Below are 14,605 nucleotides of genomic sequence, written 5' to 3'. Positions count from 1 at the left end.
AACATTTTAAGTTAAACAGGGACTATTAGGAGTATGAGTAATAGGCCAATATAAAGGATATATCTTTCCAAAACAATATCCAATATAGTCACTCCCGTGTCCAGCTTAGTGTCAACTACAACTCACCTAACACCAGCATTACATCACGGGAGCCTCAAGTGCTCTTCACTCTATGATTATTTCTCTTAATGGCAGCCTGGTGTGGAAGAACCTTCCGTCTGCCATCTTTCCAAAATGAAACTGTTTGCACTGTGGTAAGGAGAGGGGGGGATTACATACTCGCCATTATGATATGTCAATGTTATTTCTATGGTGAGAGGCTATTTCAAACACATAACAGGAGGAGGAGGAGGGAGAAATAGCTGGATGACTAAAAGATATTAGAGAGTTTAGGGAGTTATGTGCCAAACCGCCTGTTGAGAGAAGAGAGGAGGATCCATCCATCACATGCTACATTCTTCCAGTGAGCTGGAACTGTCTGAGTGAATCACATTGAATTCTTACATCACCTGTTCCGATAAGGCTTTACTTCTCAAAATAATCTCCATTTACAACGATAGCACTTCATTTCCTACAAGTGTCCGCGAGGCTTTTTGTCTGAGTTTACAACTGATTGGGGATTTTTCCGTCAAATGCTGGGCCAAGTGACACGAAGATCAACACAGCCAAACAAACAGTATATCAAAAAGGTTATAAAATAAAAGGATGAACAACATGATATCAGGCATTTATTACTTACTGCTAAGTGAGAGGGCTGGACAGCTATAGGCTTTCTTTTACCCTCATACACTTCTCTGCCATTTTCTTATCTTTTATGATGATCATTATCACTCTTAGACACTTTTTCTTCCCCAGACTCTTTCTCTATCTTTTCATGTTTAGATAACTACAGTACTTTTTTATTTATGTTGTTTTAAACTGAAATTGGCATCTTAAGCTCTTTGCTTTAAAGTAAAACAAGGGGAATATAGTATGATATATACATTTCGCAGTTGTTAATCCTAATCAAGCAGTAGTCTGAGGTGGCTTTAATGTAAAAGAGCAGGCAGGGTGAACAAGGGAACGATTCAGGTAGACACATTTACAGAGTGCATTTAACCAAGCGAATTACTGTGCAATTGCTAAAAATCCCTAACCACTGACTTCCCTCCTATTCCTCTCTCAGACAAATTACCCAACAACCTCTTCACCTGCTTTCTGAGAGGCCCTCTATCAGCCCAGATGGAAGATGGGAACGTTAATAACCCTCCTTCTGTCTCCCCGCCTCCCTCTTAATGGTCAAACAGAGCAGTTTTGCGTGTCTCTCTGTGGCTTTGGTTACCTGCCTCTCTACGAGCTTCCTCTGACTATAGGAAAGATGTTCTAGATGAAATGTGGAGCTGGTGGAATTATTTCACCCCACAATTCAAACCTGAGCAATTAATATCTTACTCTATGAAGGTGATTCATTTTTAAGTAATTACCCCACATATTCCTTGTATCATTACTGTATAAAAAAAGACAATACAGACAAAATGATGAGTAATGATGACTCATTTTGTTATTCTGACTTTCTGTCGCTTGTTTGCGCTGCTTGTTGTGTGCTGATTTTGATAATGTGTGAACTCATAGTCTTATTTGACCATGTTTACCAGATGACTAGCTTTATTTTAGTAGAAGCCATGAGTTGACCATCTTTAGAGAAACATCTTACAGTATGTGCAACACACACATATTCACACACAGACATACACACAGGTTCACACACAAACTTAAACCTCACAGGGTTTATCTGATGTGATCCAGTACCAGAGGGAATGATAGAGAATGACACAGGCACTACATAAAGCAAGTCTCCATTCTCCCACTGGAAACCATATAGCTTACATATATTTGCCATAAAAGGATTGCACCAGACATTTGGTAATATTATTGAGTGTGTCTCAGTGAACCTAGGAACACATGAACCATCCACCCCGCTGTACAAGAACAAATGATCACAGAGAAGATATATCCAGATCCAATGAGCATTTGGCCTTCTTTAAAACAGTGCTGGAGGTAAAATGACTGCAACAGTGATGACTAGGGTTTCCACATAGCCTGAATATTCCCTTGAGTCCTTCATTCTTTCTGGAAAAGATGGAGATGTTAAAAGAGCAAACCAATCTGGAACATGACAAAAGCAATTCCCACTGCCTATGTTTGCTCTTTGATAAATGGCACTAGGCGTATCACTATAACATATCCCCCTTGCCCACGTAGATGTCCTAAAGGGCACGGTGCACCTGCTGGGGGTGGTAGTTGTTGCGTGGAGGAGTGAGGGGGGGGGGCTCTGGACAATGTTTTGGGCAGCTGTTAAGACTATAAAAAGTGGGGTACACAGGAAGAGGAAAAAACACAAGGGTTGGTAGTTTGTCGGCTTGAGCAGTGGAATTCAGTTTGGTATATGTGTGAGATGCATTAGTGTGTGTATCACAGCCAGACGTGTGTGTGTGTGTGTGTGTGTGTGTGTGTGTGTGTGTGTGTGTGTGTTTTCTGTGTGTGACCGAGTGAGTGAATGTATGTGGTGCTGTTATTCGTCAAGCGAAGGCAGGTGCAAGGAGTACATAAACACACAGCTAGGGGCCAGAGGCTACGGCACTCCATCAAACACTGTGAGGGCAACCGTGTGGGCAGCTGGATTTGCCATCCTGAAAGCTGAGGAGAGAGAGTGTGAAAATATGAAGGGAAGAAGGGATGAAGAGAGAATGAAAGAGAAAAAAAGAATTAAAAAAGAGAAACACACGCAGTGATGGCTCAGTATGGGATGTGGAGTTGAGTGTGTTATGTATATGTGTGTGTGCAGGACATCTGCAGACTTGAAAGCCATGTTTTACACATTAAACATGTCCTGCTCTCACTGCTTTGAGGAATGATATGGGAAAGTTGTCTGCTTTACAACACTTGACCAGGCCAGTCTAACATCTAAAACTAAACGCGCGGTGTTGTATTAGCTTACATTCACTAAACTCCCAAACCTCAGAAGTACAAACAATTTTCACTTCTGATGCTATGGAAAACATTGAGTGAATAAGCCGTGACATTCACATGGGAACACTGACATGTATTAAGATGAGGAATGGGAAATTGAGAAAGCCTCCTCTCTGTGTGAAAAGTTTGTAATGTCTGCTCTCACACTTCAGGAAGCATCCAGTGGAGCCATTAAGTGCTGATGCAGAACCTGTAACTGCCACTACTGCTAGAGGTGAGATGAAAGTATTAATAATATCTGAGAGGTGGTTTATGCATGCTGCAAAACAGAAACAAAAATAGGCTGAAGAAGACGTGGAAGGAGGTAAAGAGACATGTGGTGTACAGGATACACTCATTTGCCAGCCTGCAATAAATCCTGTGTTCATGATGGTTTTTATTTCATCTGTTTTAGAGGGGTGTTGATTCATTTTTACTGCATATGTACAGCCCGTCCCAGTCAGTACATGTCTTGGTCAGAACTAAATGCAAGGGTTCCGTATCAAAAGTGTTTTTTTATGTTACGTGTCTGTTACAAAATCAATATTGGGCAGTATATTGTTACCAGATTTTTTAAACCCCCAAATATTAACATCTGCCTAAAAAGAATCTTGTTTTGGTCAGAGTGAAGAGTTCCACTATATTTCAGAAAATCAGTCCCTGGCACGTATTAATCCATTAGGGATCAGTTTTAAATGTGATGACGATCAGTTGACAAGAGGATGTACGCTATCGCCAAACCCTAATGGGCAGGTAGACAAAGAAAGACAGAGAAGGAAAGAGAACCTAAAGTACTAAAAGCTCAGCGTCTGGCAACGGGCCCGTAGCAGCTAGAGGCCTGACAGAAAAAGAGGTAGACACAGACAAGTTTGGGTAGACTGAAACCAGCCAGCTGAGCCATTAAGTGCTGATGCAGAAACAATAACTGTCTCTCCTAAGTCAGGAGGGGCTGAAGTAGAAGCAGTAAGTAGGAGCAGGTGGTCCGCTGGCATCTTGCCCAGCACTGACACACAGCAAAAAATACAGACACATGCAGAGAGAGCAGGACAGGAAAACAGACAAGGTGAACCAGTAGTGGTTTGTCCTGCAGTTAAAGCTGAGTAGAGAGCAGGTCTGGCAGTGGGCAAACACAAATATACAGGTGACACAATCACACACCAAATCTCAGTTCCAGACTAATGGAAAATGATTGTCAGGACAGTAGAGACCTCTAAAAAAAAATCACTTGCATTGAAGAACTAGTTTGTGACATTTCCATAGAAAATTCAATCTACCAGCAATTGAGAAAAAGGATATCAGTCTACCCTCAAAAAAGAAAGCAGTTACAGTTCATTTCTTTGTATTTGCAGGAAATTGTTGGTTGCACACAGGAAGATGCATTTTACATTTCCGGTAGCTACAACAGGAAAGGTTTGGGTGTAAACTGAACAGGAACTGTGCAGTTTTCATAAGCAGTAATAGTTCCCATTGCTAAATAACTAAACTAATACACACAAAGGCCCTATTCCAGGGTTGTGGTTATTACATTATGAATGAAGAACCTCAATCAAGAGTACATACTTGTGCACATACACGCACAGAAGCTTAAACTAAAAGTACTCATGTTTCAATGCAGGTGGTTTGACATACACAAAACAGAGAGTAAGATTCGTGCAAACAAGTGTCTACATAAGAGGAAATATGTCTCCCCTTGAACTGTTTCTAGCACATTGGAAGGTTAGAGTATCTGAGTGTGCAAAGTGTTACTCGCTGCTTATAACAGCCGTGGTATAAAGACAGTGATGGGGTGTAAGTGCTGGTGGTAGCGGAGGCTGGGGGTCTAATTTTCATGATTACCATTCCCTCCAGGTGCTGCCTGCCTTTCTGTCTGCCCGCTAAAGCAGTGACACATGTTCTCTGCTCACTCAAACCGTGGTTCTCTCTGCCACCGAATTACCACAATTAAGGAGTCTTCATGCGGAAGCAATTTGGCCAACACTAATGGGGCTAGGCAGTGGGGTTTGGAAGACAGTGAAAGAAGGGGGGTTGGGGGTTGGGGGTTGGGGGTTGGGGGTGAGAAGAGGAAAAGATAAGAGCAAGATGCAGAGCAAAATCTGAGGGAAAGAGTTATGAAACAAGTGAGAAAGATGAGCGGGAGAGAGTAAAAGGAAAAAGGAAGAGGCAGATGTGCAAAGAGTGACAGAGAAACATGTGCTGTGACATGGAGGATTCCCGCATTGCCACTTGTAAGGAGACGATTAGTCGGTGGTGAGATAGGCCATTAAAACACAGTTCTGGATGAGAGGGCCTGCCTCTCAATCTCCCATATCCCCAGCCTAATGCTGCCCTGACAAATTTGGTTAGCATAAGAAACAAGGGCATTCTGGCTTTGAAGTAACAGCCAGGATGGAATGCCAGTGTGGTTCCACCATGAGAGAGATGCTCGAAACTACAGACCGCAGCTAATGATGCTAAACCAGCCCCTCCGTCACTGAAATGTTACTCTGGATTACTGCACTCTTTCTCTCTCTGACTCTTGAGATCTCTGTGACTCTATTACTCATGGCTGCTCTCTTTTCACAGCTCCCGCCCCCCCTTTTTTTTCTTTCAATATGGAAGAGAAATAAAGTGAAACCCAGCAGAACGTTCTTGTTTATCAATAATCCACTGAGATCAATATTTATGTGTTAGCTTCGCAGAGCCTCACTGTGTCTGTGTGTGGTGGTAGCCAAGACGTGACTGGGGTTTTGGTGCTTGCGGAGGCACTTCAATGGGAGCTGCAGTGGAAATTTATGGCCTTGTGACGTGGAGCTATGTGCTCCGTCGGCACTAGTCACTACCCTTAGATGGGATGGTTGGTTCACAGCAGGGAGCCAGCTCTGCAGACACTACCAGATGACATAAATACAAACAGATTTATTTAGGGCTGTCATTGATTCGGGGCTTATAGTACCATTCAGCGAAGTCTGGTGTGGGTGCTTTAAAGCACATTCTCCTTACAGTGCATTTTGTTTCATGTCTCAGTAATTCCCTCTGCTTTGTGTATGCAAAGTTTAATAATCTGACTTAATACTGATTACCTTCTTTCTAAGTTATGAACTGCTATCATATGCAATCCATATGATGAATATTAATCTCACCATTATTCACATGGGTATGCAAGTAAAGGCTTGTGTTGAATCTGTCTCTACCATTATGGCTTTATTTTATGCTTCAGTGATGCTCCATTACTGTTGTTCCACTCAATGATTTGCTGATTTCTGATCCTATTTATTCACTAAGAGTGACTAATATATTTAAAAATGCAAAGTCTGTGCTGCAATGTACAACAATCTACACACCCTGACATGTCTTCCTTGGTCTGGTAAACACATTACCTAATGATGACATACTGTAGCAGCCTACAAGTCTTTACCAGGGTAACATTTCATAAAACATGGCTGCAGGGGGTTTTCATATCATATTTCACTTTATCTTCCCAGAGGAGATGAGCTGAGTTCAAACTCAGACAAAATCTTCAATCTACAAAAGCTCTACCCATGCTTGGCCAGCTACATAAACTGCTACACTGTAGCTACCAATGACTAGCCAGGTTTCTAAAAAGCATGGTAGATCTTTGTGATCAACAACCAATTTAACTGCTATACCATGCCAATGTATATATTGGATTTAGTGGTAAGTGGAAAGATGCCTCTGAGAAACCATCAATGATTCATATCAGAGCACAAAAATAAAAAAGTTGGATGTGAAAGCCAGGCTTCCAGATCCTGTACTGGGATCATCCATGTTCTCAAACATGCCTGGAATCACATCTTATTTCCCATGACAGAAAAGTGGGCTACTATTCAAACTAACAGCAGAGAGAAAATCCTTGGCACACTCTCAGTTGACTTCTGATTTCTTTTAAATATCATCTTTCGCCAGAAGCCTGCAGACGGTGTGAGGAAAAGGGAAATGATGAATGGAGAATCATGTTGAAAAATGACAAGCCTGATGTCCCCTGATGAGTGTCTGACGTCACCAACGATAAAGGATGTGTGTGTGTGTGTATGTGTGCATGTGTGTATGTGTTTTACGTGTGTGTTTGTGCAAGCATAAAAGGGTTGTTTAGTGGAAGCTGACTAGAAATGCAGTTTAAAGGACAGGCACTTTGTTTTTGTCTGATTTCATCAAACGTATGAATATCCATCCATGTGTTTCGTTATGCTATGTCTAATTGTGGGACATCACAAAATAACAAACTTCTGTTCTGTTCTGTTACATCCACTTCACTGGCTTCTCCTATTAGTTCAGGACTGAAGAGAGTGAAACAGAAAGAGCAGAGAGATTCAGGAAGACAAAAGAAAAAGAGGAAGGCCTGAGTCTGGATTGACTTAAAACATCATCACAATCTGCCAGGAGTGGAGCGAGGGCCGTCTGTGGCTCATTGAAGTTTTCATTGACAAGAACCGTCTCAAGTTCCATCCAAGATTTATTTATCGGTTCTCTGATGCTGACACAACGTGTTTTTAATGTCAGAAATAAGGTTGCGTATGGATGAAAAAAAAAGTCCCTCTTTCTTTCCTTTCCCTCCTGCTTTCTTCCTGCCCTGATGTCAATCCGTGAAGCAGACAAGTAGACAGGCAGAAATTTCTCTCAAACCAATAAGTTACCTCTTCAAAGAAGAATGGATACTTGAGTGAGGGGCCAGGCCACGCTGAAACAGACATCTCAGGGTTTTCATTAAGCTTCCCATCTCTTTACTGACATTTGTGACAACCACAGACCATGAAAAAGGCTCTTGTCCTTCGCTTTTTCACTTTCATTGTGGAACAATGAAAGAGGACTATCAAAATAATCTCCATGAGCTAAGTGTATGGGCCCATTATATGACAGGGCAAAGCTGCATGTTCCTCTGGCTTGTCTTGATTAATAGATAGGAAACATTAAGGTTCTGAGTAAGAGGGACATGTCAGCCAAAATCTGCACAGCAAAACAGTGGAAAACTGAGCGCGTGTAACCTCCTCTGTTCAGTCTCATAGCCAGGAGTTATGCTACCAATGGCTGCATTATAAGGCAAACAAGAGAAACTCCAAAAAAGAGGGATAAAGGATCTGGGACCAGACAACGTAAAGCACACAACATAACAGGGATCAGCTTACAGAGGTGACAGAGTGATATGGAAATGGACACTTTTTTCCCCTCCAATAACACTCAGCTATTACCAACACTTATTGTGCGGCAGCGTCACAGGGGGATTTGCGTCAGACCCATACTCCTGAAGGCAGTTAGATCACAGGGATGTGAACTGCTGGCCATGACAGGAGCAGCCTTTTTCATGCAGTGCAAAAATGCGTAAAAACTGTTGTTGACAAGGTCTGAGAGATTGCATTTGTTTCCAAGCAATGGGAAATATCAGTGTGAAGCTAAGTATAAATAAGTCTCCCTGACGTAACCTTGAATAGTCTTTCTTTCCATTCTTTTCCCCTGTTTCTCTCATGACCACCACGTCCCCCCCTATTTTATGTGTAGGGGGAACTTGTAAAAACAAAAAGACCTGTTTTAATAATGATACTGTTATGAGTGAGAGCATAAGTCCTGGACTATTATTATCAACATGCTTGTAGTCGCTATGCAATGAGAACATAGGCTTGCTGTGTCCAAACTTTCCTGCCTTCGTTTGCCTTAAATGGGATCGTGTGTTGTGGGTTCAGGAGAACATATAGGATTTGCTAAAGATGGAGGTGGGCATGCATCTGTGCATATGTGTGCATGTGTGTGTATGTGTGTCTAACGTGACACTCAATTAGGTGCCAAAGCTGGCTTTAATAAAAGCAGAGCCAGAACACCAGTGGTCAGTTGTGTTTCTGAGCACTGAGGTCCACCCCACACCCTCAGTCTCTTTATTTCCTTCTTTTTCTGTCACTCTTCCCTTCAAACTTTATTTTCCTTCTCTTTTTCATTTTTCATTCTGCTCATTATATCGTTCACCCTCTCTCTTCCTCTTCCTCTGTTCTTTTACCCCTATGTCTGTCATGCTGAAGTTATGTCACAGCTCGTATATCACCCGGCAATCATCTAGAGCACGTCTGGTGACCACCACCAACCAACTTCTACCAGACCCCCCCCCCACTCTCTCTCTTCCTATCCCACAGTCCGGACCACCACAGAGACCTCAGCTGTAGTAGCTACATCAGAGCTGAATCCATCACTGGTGGAAATGCCACTTTTAAGACAAAATAAATCACCTTGACAATGTGTCGTTTTTTGCAAGACACTGAAATGGGAAAGCATCAAAATGACCAAACTAGCTTTGCTCAAATACAGAGAAAAATGATTGATGGGGTCTTGCTTACTGTAGCTGTCACTGTGAAGTTCATCATTGTGTAGTGCTTGTAAAGAAATATCACTGATCTAAACTCAGTCAGTCATTTTTCTCAGCGACAACTCTTTTAGGCCAATAACACAAAAAGAACAAAATACAGCACATGAACACGTTCTACTTCTGGCTGTGTTTAAAAGTAATGGACATGAAAAATCATCCTTTCATAATGAGCTGTCTAAGGTTACTTAAAGTCTGGAGCATCCCACCCTCTGTGTGTTTCATCTGGAATGTTTACTGCCATGTCACGGCACCAAGACTTCTCATTTCGACTTGATCAGCGCAAAGAGCGAAAACACAAAAAGGCGCGCACACACACACACACACACACACACACACACACACACACACACACACACACACACAGGCGTGCAGTAAACAAACACACTTATTCTCACGATGACACGGTCACATTATAGGCAATATTTACAGTACAAGGACAAGAGATCAGTCATATTTTCCAAGCCTGAGCTGTACCATCTGCAGGTTTAAGACTTCTCTGTAACTCATCACTGTGCACTGTGCTATAAATACATCTGTTGAAATCTAAAGAGTGGAGTCCACTAGGGACACAAGTGCATGAATTTAAATCCAGTAAAGCTATCAACAACAAGGACACGATGAGAAAACAATAACAATACAATAAGAAACATATTGATTATGTGTGCTCATAGCTATGTGTGGAGTCAGGATTCTAGGGTTCATCAAGATCCATTTCAGCTTGTCAAAATTGACGTAATGTTTATTTAAAAATCAGGGTAGATAGAATAGAAGATTAAACAAAACGAGCAAGAGCTACAACTATCGTCCACTTACTATTAGTCATTTATTTACATTGGTGTCAATTATATGTATCCCTCTGCATTTTTCTAGCATTGTTTTGTACATATTTTTTATTTTAAAATTCCATTACCAAAAGACATGTGTAGTTTGCAATATTTTGGAAATGTGGCATGTTTTCTACAGGATTCAGGTTTTTCACGTTATTAAACATTTCACACATTAAAACATTTCAACATATTCTCAACATCTTCTTACGCACAACGTACTGTGCTCTAACACAAATGCATGCAGACTCAAGCAGTGTGTGGGAGGTCACTGTGGTCAGTGTGTCGCTGAATCTGAGGTTAGCAGTGGCTAGAAGCCATGGTGGGCAGGAATTACAGGCTCCATTCTGCTACTATTACTGCTGCTGCTGCTACTATGGCTGCTACTGCAAAACCACAAAAGCATCCTTGAAGTATAAACAAAGAGAACATGTAATACGGGTTGGCCACTGACAATCACAGCAGAAGAGAAGAGAAAAAAGTATGTATATATACAAGATTGGAGGAAGAAAAATGAAATGGCGTGAGACGATGAATGCAGGAACAAAACAAGAAAAGAGTGACAGATGTACAAAAGAGAAGGAAAATCAAAAGTTGGCAGCACAGAATTGCACAAGATGGAAAGAATGACAGTAAACAGTCAAATGAGAAGGCAAAACTATAGCAAGAGCTTGAGAAAAATTTAAAAAAGACAAAAAAACAAGAAAGAGCTAATTTTCCTGAAAGCAAAAATTAAAGAGAGAATGCAGCAGACAGCGCTGAATAAAGAAGGCACAGAGTTGTTTCTACCCTCACTGGGCAGCTGAGGTTTAGGGGGCACATGCTGTGAGAATGCATGTATGAACAAACACACACACACACACACACACACACCTCCCTATGGACCACCTCTCTGTTTTCACCAGACAACCAGACACATAAAGTATGACATACTGTTTTCTGCAGCACTCACCAATAAAATACAACACTAGTGTGAGCTTCACTGGAATGCAAGAGGACAGCGGTGGAATAATGTATCACCATAGAAACCTCTGCTCATGTCTGAACCAAGCACACAAGAGCAGCACTGGAAATCTTGCAACAAACCATCATGTGACAAACCAACTTATCATGCAACAAGCAGTGACTGACTGTCTTATTCTTACAAAAAATGAGATTTTATGCTTTGTTTTCTGATTTAACTCAATCTCTCAATCTCTGGACTCAGATACCAAACACAGCACACACTGCACAGGCTGCTTGCTGGGTAACTGCTGTAGCTGCCACTGAGCAGCACAGTAACTCTCAGTCTTACGAGTCCTAGCGGCTGTGTTCCCGTTAGTCGGGATGATTTGAAGTCTCTGACAGTTTCTTTAATCCGAGTCCAGCAATTATTTTGAAGATGGTTTAACAATCTGTCAGTACCTCGAGATTAAAACTGAAGTTTTGTTAAGTCTTCCTCTTACTGATATGTGTAATTTTCTTTGGACAGGGAATGAAATCACATACCTAAATGGCTCCCCCACGAAGGACACTGACCATCTGTGTTATCAGCTAGACTTCGATATGAAACACCTTCCACTATTGAAAAACCATATAACTTCAAAAGGATAGAAGGGAGGAGGAATTCCTAAAAGAATGAAAAAAGCACATGTTCAAAGTGAACAGCTTTTGTTTGCCATGTTGAGTGTTTGGCCTTTCCCTCTCTCTCTCTCCCTCTCTGGGTGTGTGTGTGAGTGTGAGCCAGTCCCGATGGCCACTGGTTGGTGACATAAGAATGAACACAGGACTCTACTCTGTATCCAAGTCTTGTGAGCAATGTAACAGACCAACTGCCTCTACCACTGACATTTGCTGCCAGTCAGCCGGCAACTCACACGAGAGGAAAAAAATGCAGCCGCTGCTAAAATGGCAAATACTTCTACCGCATGGACGGCCGAATAAATGGCACCACGTCAGCAGTTAAACAGAACATTCCCCACATTCATCATTAGGTCGAATTTTTAAAGAAGAGCGCTATCTTCGGTGAGCTTTTCATCATGGGATATGAGAGTAAGAGAGTGGGAGGGCAAGTAGCCAGCAAAGAACAGCCAGCGAGGTCCCATCATGACGTTACAGTATGGACACAGAAGAACTGTGTGTAAAACTATTCAGCAAGGTTGCACTGGGTTTGCAGACAGATGCACCACAGCAAAAATAGTTCACAGCAGTTTATTCTTCTGCTAACTTTACTCCTTTTCTCTTCATGCATCTGCTCTTTTTCCATTTATTCTCTGCACTCAATCTGTCACGCTAAAGATTGAGAGGGATTGGGACAGCTAACATCTTCCTAAAGGCCTGAGAGTGTCGCCACAATTTCAAAAGCAGATACAGAACTAGACAGTTTTGGTTATATCATAGGAATTATTGTTGAGTTTTTTCCCCACTAAACATACACTTACACAACACATCACCTATTCCCCTTCACTCTCCTGCCTTCTAAACCCAAACTCTTTCCCCCACTGCTCTTTTTCTAACCTGCCAGCACACGGACCAGATGTGCAAATGTTTCTCCATGTTGCTATTCAAGCCCCTTTCCAAGAGAAAGGCAGAGTGAGGGGAGAGGAATATTTGACTTCACTCCACGGGAGACCAGTTTCATAAATTTTGGCGGCTAGACAACGGTGAAAAAGGTAGCTTGGCTGGCTTGGCCGAGGGAGAATGTTGACGGCATACCAAACAACATGATCCTAATGAGTTGGAAAATCCCTGGCCCTCCAGAGGACTGTCCAGATGCTACCGTCATGAGAAACGCTACTGTTTTATTGAATTCAGGCTCCCTCCCTTTCTTTAACAAGGGGCAAAATTTATTATTTGACCATTAAGGCATCCTAGACGACATGAAGCGTAAAACCGTTTCAGAGTTAATTTGCCCTCGGGTGCAGGTCCAGTACCCCACACTGGGCACAAAACAAGTTGATCTTGCCAAAGTGTCTCACATGAACATGTGTATTTGAAAGCCTTGGGTTTTGGATAAAGCTTAGGTTTTGGATATGCACTTGCAACCTTGGTACAGGGTTTGCAAGTCAAGTTGCCCATAGCTCACAAGCTGCTATCAGGTTGACTTGTTTTGGGCAAATCATAGTCTGGCACATTATGTGCTGAGCCCTGAGAAATAACAGTAAGTTTTTCCATAAAGAGTCAAATCACTAAAAGCTCTCGCCAGTTCTATATATCTGTCTTGACAGTTTACTAGAGATGGGTATAAGGAACCAGTACTAAAGTGGTACCAGTTCCTGACAGGTCAGTACTGAACTAATTGTGCTGCTATAAGTTTTTATGTAACGTTAATTCATTCTAACATAGCTGGCATTAAAAATTCTTCGCCTAATGGTGAAGCTGCTTGCATCAGGTGATGACGTTTGACATTGTTGTGATCTCCAGTCATGGTGGACAGGGCTTAACGTTCAAATATGTGGGCTCACTTTACTAAAAAAATGATGTGTTCACTCACTAGATGATAATGCAGCTAAATGCAATGTATGTGAAAAGTTTGTTACGTATAAAGGAGGCAACTAAATACATTAATAAAAATTACTTTACTATAAAATAACTTTTGCACCAAATTATGGAAAGTAGTATCAATAAGAGTGTAGATAAGTACTGGTATAGATTAGCAGCATCAATATAAATAAAATCCTAATGATAACCAATCTTACAAGTTACTCATACTGAGAGACTAGCTTAGATTTTATAGAGAACTAAACAAAGAAAGGACAGTAAATGTATTTTATGTGGAAAGGAAGATTTTAGTAACTCAGCTATAATGATGATCACATTAACATCTAATACAATATTCTAAAAGAGACCAGAGATGTGTATGTCTTTTCTTTCGTTGCTTTGTAACTAGTCATGGTAGAAATGATGCACTGAATGAGTTACTAATGGATACATTAATCTCCTGTGTGGGTACTGTTTTATTTTGCCAAGTGACTGAGTTGCCATTGCAGACTTATAATTGTGACTCTATAATAACATCTGCATTATGAATACAGCTTAAAAAAACAAGGAGCCTCTTGCTATGTTCAGAATTCACAAACACGTACTGTGCACTGGAAAAACACTCTGATCTACCCGGTCCCAACTGTCGATACAAATGAATCTGAAAGCTGTGAAGACATGGGAAAAGTTAACGAGACGCTTTGTCTTCTGTCTCACTATTTTACCAGTTGTAAGACATTCCTTGCACATTAATTGCTATGCAACAGCTGCTCAGAAATCTGCGGAAAAAGACCCCTGATTATTATCTCTCTCAAATGTTTTTGAGAAGTCTGAGTAAAAAGCGCCAAGTTGTGATCCAGTCATTATGCTATAACTTTTAAAAATATACATTAAATATTCCGCTTTAACCTCTTTATTTATTGTTTTCTTTATGGAAAGACACTAATGTTAGTAGGTAAGTAGCCTTTTGTTGCTGCGTTTACTAGCTTCG

At 41.3% G+C, this 14,605-nt stretch overlaps 1 protein-coding gene across 3 annotated transcripts in view; it reads right to left on the bottom strand.

The window, feature by feature from the left end:
• Positions 1-14,605, bottom strand: part of LOC128367021 (intermembrane lipid transfer protein VPS13B-like) — a 326,938-nt gene that overhangs the window by 236,897 nt on the left and 75,436 nt on the right. The gene's annotated exons all lie outside the window — the stretch shown is intronic.

This window comes from Scomber japonicus, chromosome 10 (genome assembly GCF_027409825.1).
Source record: "Scomber japonicus isolate fScoJap1 chromosome 10, fScoJap1.pri, whole genome shotgun sequence".
NCBI classification, from domain to species: domain Eukaryota; kingdom Metazoa; phylum Chordata; class Actinopteri; order Scombriformes; family Scombridae; genus Scomber; species Scomber japonicus.
The sequence above is the reverse complement of the archived record's forward strand: the minus strand, read 5'-3'. Positions and strand labels throughout refer to the sequence as shown.